Source organism: Schistocerca serialis, chromosome 9 (genome assembly GCF_023864345.2).
Source record: "Schistocerca serialis cubense isolate TAMUIC-IGC-003099 chromosome 9, iqSchSeri2.2, whole genome shotgun sequence".
Taxonomy (NCBI): domain Eukaryota; kingdom Metazoa; phylum Arthropoda; class Insecta; order Orthoptera; family Acrididae; genus Schistocerca; species Schistocerca serialis.
This window is the reverse complement of record NC_064646.1, coordinates 495,701,880-495,714,740: the sequence shown is the minus strand read 5'-3', so window position 1 is coordinate 495,714,740 and position 12,861 is coordinate 495,701,880. Positions and strand designations below refer to the sequence as shown.

General features: G+C 39.7%; 1 protein-coding gene across 2 annotated transcripts in view; it reads left to right on the top strand.

Moving 5' to 3' along the window:
- The window catches only part of LOC126419170 (bleomycin hydrolase), a 111,641-nt gene that overhangs the window by 86,529 nt on the left and 12,251 nt on the right, over positions 1-12,861 (top strand). The gene's annotated exons all lie outside the window — the stretch shown is intronic.

Genomic DNA, 12,861 nt, shown 5'->3' with positions numbered 1-12,861 from the left:
TGGCCGCCACCCGTACCCTACTATTCCTCCTCACTGCCCCAGCCTCCTCCTACCCCCACCCAGTCACTACTCCCATCATGCACTGATGCTGCTGCTCGCAGTGTGGCCTCAGGTGCCTGAGACTGCAGTCTTGTGTGGTGAGTTGCGTTTGCATCAGTGTGTATGTGTGTGTTTCTCATCTAATTCTGAAGAAGGCCTTCCTGGCCAAAAGCTATATTTGTGACAGTTTTTTGCTGTGCCTATCTGCGACTCAGCATCTCCGCTATATGGTGAGTAGCAACTTTCCTTTTCACAGTTTTGTTACATTCTGTCCCGGATTTCCATTGTTTGATGTTTGAACTTAAGTAGACCCACCGCTGGAGCTCTGGAGAAGGATGCATGCATATCATTGGCAGTGGCGTAAGCATTCGTAGCAGTGCCCTCACACCATAGTGGCAGCCGTAGGAAATGTGGCAGTGTGATCGGTGGCGTACATGTGGGACCTACCGGACGGTGACCAATATCGCAAGCATCACAAATTGACGTTCCAGGTGGAAACATTTCCATTTATGTGATGTATTTAAATGACAAAAGTCATATGTTAGAATTGTTTCTTAGTAATGCAATCTCAAAATGTAACATAGCATAACAGAGGAAGTTGTGGTAATGAGAGTTCAGAAGCATTTAATTTGTCCAAAAGCTAGTAAAGTTTTTAGTCTCATTTATGTGCCTCTTGATGGCTAAATGCCTTTTAGCATTCAGTGAGTGATTTTTACTAAATATAACAGAGGAAGAGACATTTATAAATTATCAGACAAACCTGCTGGCCAGTCCTTACCTTCAGGAGATGAAATTTGTGGGACTGGACATATCGGAGTACATTGACATGCTTCCTAGTTAACTAATATTCTTTACTCAAGGAAGAGAGATGAATAGGTCAGAGAAGTTTAAAAGGAAGGGAGGTCACTTAAACTCCAGGATGAGAGGGACCCACTTTAGAGAGGACAAAGGTAGACAAAGATGAAGGGAGAGGCATCAGAAAGCGTAGGGTAGAGGAGAAAGGTTGGTGAGCACTGTGCCAGCTTCGGGCTGTGGATGATAAGGATAGAGTGAGAAGTAATGAGAGGTTAACAAGAACAGAAACAAATAGGGTAATTAAGAACTAGGACATAAAAAGAAGAATATGTAATAAAAAGTACAATGAAGAAAGAGGGTGGGGATATATTAATGGCGATTAAGTCTGGGAGGGTGTGAACATGCGAGCATGTTTTGGAGGGTGAGTTCCCACCTCCATACGTCAGGATAGGAATATCCAAATTGCTGATGGGGGGGGGTCCCTCAAGTCATATTGTAGATTGCGTTCAACAACTGAGTGCTGGGTTGGCATAAGGCAGACACAGTTCTGTGGATGAATGAGACTAATGTATTTTAGCCCTGTGTCGGAGTTATCGTGAAGTCAGTAGAAGTAATTCAGAAGTTTGCAAATAAAATACTTCTTGTACTGACAAAATCACATCAAGAGTTACTTGCAAAGAGTAAATTGCCAGTTCTTTGAAAACTGATAAATGTAGTAGCTCGTAGTGAAGGGAAAAATGAAGACCTGATGCACCTGAAATCTTATCACTTTATGTGCTTGATAGATTTCTGAGAAACTTCTGTGTGACATTATGTAGAATGAGCGAGTTACAGTTCAGTTTTTGCTAAGGCAAATGGGCAGAAGGTGCAATAAACCACAACTGAATTGACTCGTATGCCAACATATAAGTATATTGTTGGAATTGTGAGAGATATAACTGGTGCTTCCGACAATCTGTGATTGCCTTCCTTGTTTTCTCAGATACGAAAAGATATTGCAGATTAAATAAAAAAGTAGAACAATCTTGGAAAAATTGCCACAGTGGCACAAAAACACAAACTTTCAATTGCTCCCTGAAAATAGTTTATTTAATGTTGAAAAAACTTATACACTAAAGCCCAGGCATTGGGGATACAAAGGATAACCTATTGCAGACAGTCTGGGAATACGAGTATGTGAAAAATTGGCATCACATAAGAGAACATATGCCGTGCGACATACTGTAGTAGTTTAGTGCAGTGCTTGTTACGGACCCACCCCCCACACCCGTACCCCTTCCTCTCTCAACTGTTCAGGATTATTAAAAATAGTGCCAGTTCTGTTTATAACACAATTTATGCTGATGTTGGTCTTGGCTTAATTTTTACTAGGTATAATCGCGAATCTCAACTTTTTGTGCCCTGAGCTAATTCTTTGTTGCTCTTTGTTGACAATATAATATATACTCCTACATGTAGAAGAGAACTTTGAAAAGAAGATGACACTTTATATTTCCAGATTTGGCCTGTATTTCAGTTTAAGTTAATTGTTTTTCTTGAATTGGTATTATATCTTTGTTTTTAAAAGGCTCTAAAAGTAATAACTAAATTGTGAACTAGTAAGTATTTGGTACTGTTTGGCTACCAGCCCATTGCAAAGTGCACGCACGTGCCCCCCCCCCCCACACACACACACACACACACAAAACACAAGAAGAAACTTGTGGAACTGTGAAACGTCTTGGAGAGAAACAAATTAAATACTAAAACTGTTTGCACAGATTGCAAGTAGGAAGCAAGAAATTTTAATTGCGAAACTTGTTAGGGAGTACTGAGTAATTAGTTTGAGTTTAGTAAACTGTTACTGTAACATAATCTTGAATTACTTTCTTGTAGTCTTTTCGTGTTATAACTTGACCTTGACAGTTCTTTTTTCATTAAATTTATTTTTTATCTCTTGAAAGCACATATAGAGCTCGCACAAAATAACTTGGCCTCTGTGCAGAAATGCATTTTCATTCTGAGTGCAGGAACAGTCCACCCCTCGGTTCATCTCAGTCACCTGCTACCTGCCGACCTGCACACTTCAAGCATTCTCGTCACTGTCTCTTTCCTGCATAGCATGGCATTGCAGTTCCCACACGTGGCAGGTGAAGGGAAAGTTGTGTATATGCGATGCCATTAAATGTATGTGGGAAGAGGCAAACATTGTAGCAAAAATCTCATTAAAAACTTTTGAACATATAGTGTAACTGGATGGATAAAAAATGTACTCACCAAGTAGTGGCAGGAGAACATACCTATAAAGGTGTGTGTTTTTTCCTGCCACCACTTGGTAAGTGGACCTTTTATCTACCGAATTACATTATACTCCCAAAAATTATTTTCATTCATTAAAAACTTTCCTCGAGAGGGTTGCAGGAGCTAATACCTATTCTAAACAATAAACATAGCTCTGAATACTTCTCAAGGCCTCACTACTTCAGAAAGATGCAGAAGAAGGGAAAGAAAATTTTACTTGCAGTTAATATTGCCAAATAGGTTGTCAGGGGACTGACACACAATTTCCAAGTGACACATGTTCTATTTATTTATTTTATTTATTTATTTACATGTCAAGTTCCGTAGGACCAAATTGAGGAGCAAATCTCCAAGGTCATGGAACGTGTCAGTACATGAAATTACAACATAAAAGTAATAACAGATAAAAATAAATGTTCATGAACCTGAAAAAGGTCAGTCCATAAGATTAAGTAAACGCTATCAGCAATACAATAAAAATCGGCTTAATTTTTCGAGGAACTCCTCGACAGAATAGAAGGAGTGACCCATGAGGAAACTCTTCAGTTTCAATTTGAAAGTGCGTGGATTACTGCTAAGATTTTTGAATTCGAGTGGCAGCTTATTGAAAATGGATGCAGTAGTATACAGCACACCTTTTTGCACAAGAGTTAAGGAAGTCCGATCCAAATGCAGGTTTGATTTCTGCCGAATATTAACCGAATGAATGTTGCTTATTCTTGGGAATAAGCTGATATTGTTAACAAGAAATGACAGTAAAGAATATTTATACTGAGAGGTCACTGTCAAAATACCCAAACTAGTGAACAGGGGTCGACAAGAGGTTCTCAAAATTACACCACTTATTGCCCGAAATGCCCATTTCTGAGCCAAAAATATCCTTTTAGAATGGGAAGAGTTACCCCAAAATATAATACCATACGTCATAAGCGAATGAAAATAAGCAAAATAGACTAATTTTCGTGTCGAACGATCACTCACTTCTGATACTGTTGGAATAGTAAAAATGGCAGTATTTCGTCTTTGAAAAAGATCCTGAAAGTGGGCTTTCCACGACAGCTTACTACCTATCTGAACACCTAGAAATTTGAACTGTTCAGTTTCACTAATCATACGCCCATTCTGTGAAATTAAAACGTCAGGTTTTGTTGAATTGTGTGTTAGAAACTGTAAAAACTGAGTCTTACTGTGATTTAACGTTAGTTTACTTTCTACAAGCCATGAACTGAGGTCATGTACTGCACTATATGAAACTGAGCCAATGTTGCACACAACATCCTTTACTACCAGGCTAGTGTCATCAGCAAACAGAAATATTTTAGAGTTACCCGTAATACTAGAGGGCATATCATTTCTATAAATAAGGAACATGAGCGGCCCCAACACTGATCCCTGGGGCACCCCCCACTTCACAGTACCCCACTCAGATCCCACATCACAGCCGTTATCAACATTGTGAGTAATGAGCTGTTGCTGCCTGTTCCTAAAGTAAGAGGTAAACCAATTGTAAGCTACTACCCATATTCCGTACTGGTCCAACTTCTGGAGCAATATTTCGTGATCAACACAATCAGATGCCTTAGTTAAATCAAAAAATACGCCAAGCGTTCGAAACTTTTTGTTTAGCCCATCCAGCACCTCACAGAGGAAAGAGAATATAGCATTTTCAGTTGTTAAACAACTTCTAAAGCCGAACTGTACATTTGATAGCAAATAGTATGATATAAAATGATCAATTATCCTTACATACACAGCCTTTTCAACAACTTTTGCAAACACTGATGGCATAGAAATAGGTCTAAAATTATCTACATTATCCCTTTCTCCCTTTTTATAAAGCGGCTTTACTACTGAGTACTTTAATCGCTCAGGAAACTGACCATTCCTAAAGGAAAAATTACAAATATGGCTAAATACAGGGCTAACATGTGCAGCACAGTACTTTAATATTCTGCTAGACACTCTATCATAACTATGAGAGTAGAGTCCTTAGTCTTCAGTGATTTAATTATTGACTCAATCTCCCTCTTGTCTGTATCACAGAGGAGTATTTCAGACATCAATCTCGGAAAGGCATTTTCCAAGAAAGCTTTATGATTTCCTGTAGAAACTAAATTTTTATTTAATTCTTCAGCAATGCTCAGAAAATGATTGTTAAATACTGTACATATATCTGATTTATCAGTAACAGAAATATTTTAACTGCGAACTGATTTTATATCGTCAGCCTTATGCTGCTGACCATATGGTTTTAATTTTATCCTGTGAATTAGCTATTCTATTTGCATACCACATACTCTTTGCCTTCCTAATAACATTTTTAAACAAATACTAACAAAGAGATAGAGGGGCTGGCCAGTACTTACCTCAGCTCAGTACAGCCGATAGATACACACAAAACAGAACTGAAAATTTACATTCCTAGCTTTCGGAACTTTGTTCCTTCATCAGGGAGGAGAGAGGGGAAAAAAGGGAAGAAGGGAAAGTGGATTCAGTTACTCCAGGTTATGAAGCAACAGGGAAAGGTAAACAGGGAGGGTAGCAAGGATGGAGGCATGGTTGTCAGAGGGAAGCCAAAGATATTCTACTGTAAGTACTGTGCCAGCTTCAAACCAGAGAGGATGCGTACAGAAGTAAAGAGGTATATAGTATAAAGATAAACACAACTATGTAGGATAAAAAGATGCGTGAATGGCTAAAGAGGAAAGGGAAAGAGGAGAAGACTGAAGAGTGAATGGGAGTGAGGTTGTTTAACGTAGGTTCAGTCCAGGGGGATGGCGGGATGAAAGGATGTGTTGGAGTGCAAGTTCCCATCTCCGCAGTTCAGAGGGACTGGTGTTGGGTGGGAGAAGCCAAATGGCACATACGGTGTAGCAGGTTCCTAGGTCCCTAGAGTTATGCTGGAGGGCATGCTCCGCTACTGGGTATTGGGCATCTCCTAGGCGGACAGTTCGTCTGTGTCCGTTCATGTGCTCAGCCAGTTTGGTTGTTGTCATGCCGATGTAAAAGGCTGTGCAGTGCAGGCATGTCAGCTGATAAATGACATGTGTAGTTTCACACGTAGCCCTGCCTTGAATTGTGTATGTTTTACCAGTAGCGGGGCTGGAGTAGGTGGTTGTGGGGGGATGCATGGGGCAGGTTTTGCAGCGGGGTCGGTTACAGGGGTAGGAACCGCTGGGTATTGCCCTACAATATTCCCAGACTACCTTCTCTACCCAGCGGTTCCTACCCCTGTAACCGACCCCGCTGCAAAACCTGCCCCATGCATCCCCCCACAACCACCTACTCCAGCCCCGCTACTGGTAAAACATACACAATTCAAGGCAGGGCTACGTGTGAAACTACACATGTCATTTATCAGCTGACATGCCTGCACTGCACAGCCTTTTACATCGGCATGACAACAACCAAACTGGCTGAGCGCATGAACGGACACAGACGAACTGTCCGCCTAGGAGATGCCCAGTACCCAGTAGCGGAGCATGCCCTCCAGCATAACTCTAGGGACCTAGGAACCTGCTACACCGTATGTGCCATTTGGCTTCTCCCACCCAACACCAGTCCCTCTGAACTGCGGAGATGTGAACTTGCACTCCAACACATCCTCTCATCCCGCCATCCCCCTGGACTGAACCTACGTTAAACAACCTCACTCCCATTTACTCTTCAGTCTTCTCCTCTTTCCCTTTCCTCTTTAGCCATTCACGCATCTTTTTATCCTACATAGTTGTGTTTATCTTTATACTATATACCTCTTTACTTCTGTACGCATCCTCTCTGGTTTGAAGCTGGCACAGTACTTACAGTAGAATATCTTTGGCTTCCCTCTGGACAACCATGCCTCCATCCTTGCTACCCTCCCTGTTTACCTTTCCCTGTTGCTTCATAACCTGGGTTGTGAGTAACTGAATCCACTTTCCCTTCTTCCCTTTTTTCCCCTCTCTCCTCCCTGATGAAGGAACAAAGTTCCAAAAGCTAGGAATGTAAATTTTCAGTTCTGTTTTGTGTGTATCTATCGGCTGTACTGAGCTGAGGTAAGTACTGGCCAGCCCCTCTATCTCTTTGTTAGTATTTGTTTCACATCTTATATGAGATTTTCCATTAATCATTTAATAACATTTTTAAGCACCTTACAATACTGTTTGTAATGGGCTACTGTAGCTTGATTGTGACTACTTCTAACATTTTGATATAATTCCCGCTTTGTCGTACATGATATCCTTATCCCACTAGTCAGCTACCTGGGCTGCCCATTACTGCTAGTACCCCATTTAGAATGTTCTAATGGAAAGCAGCTCTCAAAGAGCATGAGAAATGTGTTATGGAAAGCATTGTATTTATCAGCTATGTTATCGGCACTATAAACATCCTACCACTCTCATTCCTTGACAAGTTTTAAAAAACTCTCTGTTGCTGTTGGATTAACTTTCCTACATAGTTTGTAATTATATGTGACATTGGTTTGAGTACAAAATCCTTATAGTGTTAAAATTTGTGCATCATGGTTTGAAAGGCCATTCACGCTTTTACTAACAGAATGCCCATCTAGTAATGAAGAATGAATAAAAATATTGTCTTATGACTGTGCTACTGTTCCCCTGCACCCTAGTTGGAAAAAACACAGTTTGCATCAGATCATATGCATTTAGGAGATCTACCAACATCCTTTTTCTTGCACAATCATATACAAAATTAATATTGAAGTCATCACATATAACTACTTTCTGGTACTTCCTACATAGTGACTCAAGAACCCTCTCAAGCTTGATCAGAAATGCTCTGAAGTCCGAGTTAGGGGACCTGTGATATACCAATAATTTCAGAGTCAACATCTATTAGCAGTTCACTAACTTTATCTCTAATACCTCTTATATTTTGATGAAATATGCAAATTCCTTCTCTACTTGGAAACATTACATTCTCTGAAGGTGAGCCCTTAGTTAGAGGGACTTCCTTTAAGCAGGTATATCTATCAGCTGACTTCAGTCTAAAAAAGGTGCAGCTCTAACACCAACTACTACAGGAATTTTTCCATGAGTGACACCGCCGCCACCACCACCACCACTACCACTACCCACTACACTGTCACCTATAAGTTTAGCCAGCATCCCCTTCCCCTACCTATTGAGGTGCAGGCCATGTCTAGTAAAACCCGATCTACTGATAGACCCAACTGGCACCACAGAAATGTGATCCATGCCCTCTGCCATCAGTGCCCTTCCCAGCCCCACGTTAACGCGACTAACAGCCGCATTAAGGTGAGGCCAGTCATGACACTGAAACAGTTGCATGAAATGCACATTAGTGCCACTAGTTTGAATAGCTATCTGAACAAAGTCACTACCGACATCATATTCCCCGTCCCTATCGAGACTGTTCCCTGCTCCACCCACTATCACTACCTGATCCTCCTTCATAAAATTCTTACATAACTCTCCTATGCTTTCAGTCACCTGAGCCAACCCTGCACTAGGCTTCACAATGCTGGTGACCTGGTACTCACCCCCCAACACTTCTTGCAACTGCTGGCCCACACCTCTACCGTGAGGACTACCAAGCAGCAGAACCTTCTTTCTGCTAGACTGTGCAGCTAACCTAGGCCTCTTAATTGCTGAGGACTGCTGTAAGTTCCCTACATCTACAGCTACACAAGGTTCCTCTCCACTCAACTCTGACAGCTGGTCATATCTATTGCATGTATGCAAAATAAAACTGAATACCTCCTCTTCCTAGCTGCCTTCTTGCCAACTGCCAGTTCCCATTCCCCACCACCCTTCACCCTCCTCAACCTATCTAGTTCCTCCTTTGCGCGTAGTAACTGCACCTGAAGGGCACAGATCTTACGCTCCTGCTCCTCTACCATCTTGTTTCTACTACAGAGTCTGCATTCCCAGGAGTGGATCTCACTAAAATGACCACTGGCATCCCCACTGCATTCCCCCCAATGAAAATACTTTGAACAAATCCCACATCGTAATCCACTACTCACAAACCTACGACAGAGCCCATGCTTCTTACTCATGGTAAAATTTTACAGTTGCTGAAAAAAAAAAAAATTATATATCTACGTTACCAAAGTTCAGTTACACCAGTAGGACTATTTAAGAACTAACAATGGTCTCGAAATTCTCTGCCTACTAAGAAAGCAACTATGTGTATTAATGCTACTACAACACAGCCAAAACCAATACCAACAAAACTTCACAAAATTATTAGCCAAAACCAAAGAGTTCAAACGGCCACTGTAACACTAAGCGAAGTTAAAACACTGAATGAAAATTTTACTGAAATATTTCACTAGAAACAATAACAAACGTCAATTGAAAACTAAAGCACGAAATTTACTAAACGACTTCAATGCACTGAAAACTCTAAAAAACACAGTGAGCGAATGATTACAAAAGTTTATTAAGTTGTTATTGCGCCACAAACGGCACGCAACACCGCTAAAATCTATTAAATTTAATAACTGTATTACAGAGCACAAATAAGTACTTAGCTTTATAACTGCTACAGCTGCAGTGCACGCCGCAAAATGTAAACACACTATTTTATGTCAACAATGTCGTAACAAGCAACATTATCTCCTGTGGTATTATATCCTGCTTTGCTTTGAATTGATCATTTATTTATGTGACTACTACTTGTTTAGAACTTTAGTGAAAAATCTTTGACATTGAACATTCATATTTCTCGAATTGTTGATAGTACTGACATAACCTGTTGATACAATAAAAGTAGATTCACTAGCTGTAGTTTATACATTATGTGAGATATAAGTTGTGTGCGTACTTAAGCTTTTGAACCACAGTACCTATCCAGGCCAGAGCGACCACCGCTCCTGTTGACCCTCCCCTTCCTCTACCGTACTATCTGTGCAGACATGGGCCAACTTATTTTGTGCGCTCTCCACTTCTCTCCTACATAAGCTCAGCATTGTAGTATCAGTATTATATTCCCAAGATACAAACAAATCCACAGGATTTTCTGCCTTTGCATTTTCATTAGCTGGTGTCACCTTTTTACTTATAAGTCGGTATACGTAGCATGGTTTATCGTTAGTCATTTTAGACACATTTCTATTACGTTTTTGGTTCAATGTTATAGTCAAATACTCCATTGAAATATGCTGGTTAGGCATTGGGAACCTTCTCAGATTAACGAAACTATTTGAAATAGTCATTTCTTGACTAAGTATATATTTTAACTGGACAGTATTCAAGAATTTTCCAAATATTGTAGTACGTGGTATGCAAGCTGGTATCTACCCCTGATATACAACTCACAAGGGAGTGGTCCAATTCAGCATGCCCAAGCCCACCCTGTAATTTTTTATGCAGGAATGCAATGAAAGAAATACACTGTCAAAATTTTAGCTACTAAGATGCACTGTAAGTATTTTTTTTTAAATTTGTTAAAGTTACCTCTTTTTTTTTTATAAGAGCAGCTCATGACGGAGGTTTGTACAGCCCTTCCTGCCTAGTGCGAGTTTGGCCATGACAATAGAGCAAAGCACTGCCACGTGGTTCTAATATTCCAAGTGGCACAAGCAAATTTCAAACACACAAAGTTTTGAGTAAGAGGCAGTTCATATAGACAACTTACCTGTAGCATATGTAATTCTTACAAAAAATGACTAGCAGATGAAAGTAAATCAAGGCAGTATTTAATATTACATAACTTTATAACAATTCCTGTAACACAGTTCTTATGATAATTTTTGAGTGATGTGTATTTTAGTGGCAATGAAACTGTTCCTCGTTTATTACCCAAAGTTGTCACAATAAAGTGATGTGACACTTGACGAATGTCACGTGTACAGGTCAACATCCTCAATGTATTGGCCAAACGATGGAACTATTTTAACCACCATAGGCTGTCCGTTTTATTCGTTTAATGAAGCATGTATATAAATTACATACTACCAGTTTTGGCCTTAGGTCATTATCAGATACATGTTATTAGTGATGTTTGTGCCACATTTAAAAATGTTTGTTTCGTGTCAGTCATCACATAACACGAAACAAACATTTTTAATGTGACACACACACACACACACACACACACACACACACACTCTACCAGTATCATACACTTGATAATGTCCTGAGGCCAAGACTGGCCAGTAATTTAATTTTTATGCATGGTTAATTAAGGTAATAAATTGACTGCTTACATTGGTTAAAATGGTTCCATCATATTTCAAGAGTCTTTCTGTTTATTTTGATATGTTGATTATATGATTTTTGTCACTAAAAGTACTTCTTTATTTTTGGTCCCTGAAGACATGTAAAGCTGTAGAAATAGCAATACACCCATACTTATCACTGTGACAATGTTTTGAAAAGGATAGATTGCGACTCACCATATAGCAAAGATGTTGAACACACACACACACACACACACACACACACACACACACACACACACAGAGAGAGAGAGAGAGAGAGAGAGAGAGAGAGAGAGAGAGAGAGAGAACGTTGCCTAATTCCAATGAGGGTCTTTTTGGCCAAAAGCTTAGGACTTTGTTGTTTTGCAACTTCCTATACTGTACGATTTCTTTAATCTGCTTAACCAGCTCAAAGAAGACTTGAGATAACCAATATTCATCTCACTTGCAATTCGGAGAGCCCAGTCTTGTAGATCTCAGTTGGTAACGGTGCATTCCTATCAAGAGCAGCTGTACATGGTTTATGTGGAGAAAACTCCTTTAAAGAACTGTTGTTCATGTTGTTTATTCAAGTTTAGGTGTTATGTTGGTTATTAATGGGAGGTTAATGGGACTTTGTGGTCACCTTGTACAATACGTCTTTCAGATGATTTTTCTTTCAGTTTCACATGTTTCATTTTGGTGCTTATTTATTATTTCATGTAAGTCATTCTTGCATTTATACAGATAATAGATTTTATTTAGCAAAACTGGGTTTGTACACTGCTTAGCATTATCTTCATTCTTAACACTTACACTACCACAAAAGCAGCTGGTAATTATCATCAATATTAAATGAATTGCAAATTTGAGTGAAGAGTAACTGTGGACAATTGTTCCAAAGAAACTATCAACAAAACTAAGCTTCACTTAACAAATTATGATCACTCCATGTCATGTTATCTGTTTACTGATGCACCCTCAACTGAGGATACATGCCTGCCATGTTGCTCAAGCACAGTCCACTACAGCTCTAGTAGTGGTTTACAATTCCAGCCACATGGCAATAAAATATTTCAGGGCATGTTTTGACATGACAGATCGGGCCATTCCCATGTCAGTTGGATTGCCATTTCTTATCTAAACTTCTATCTATTATTGTTGCAATAATTTATGGAAACCTTTATGCTATAAAATATTTTTCATTTAGGAGCACATACATTTATGTATTTTTCATTGTTGATGCGGGATCTTCTGTTACTACATTTAACTGTTATTTGTCCTCGAAATTGAAAATCGTGCAGGACCAACATGGATGTGTATATCTGATGATTATAATGTATATCTAAAAACAAAGATGATGTAACTTATCAAACGAAAGCGTTGGTATGTTGATAGACACACAAACACACACACAAAATTCAAGCTTTCGCAACCAATGGTTGCTTCATCAGGAAAGAGGGAAGGAGAGGGAAAGACGAAAGGATGTGGGTTTTAAGGGAGAGGGTAAGGATTCATTCCAATCCCGGGAGCGGAAAGACTTACCGTAGGGGGAAAAAAGGACGTGCCCAAATTCTTTGCCTTTACATATGTCTGCT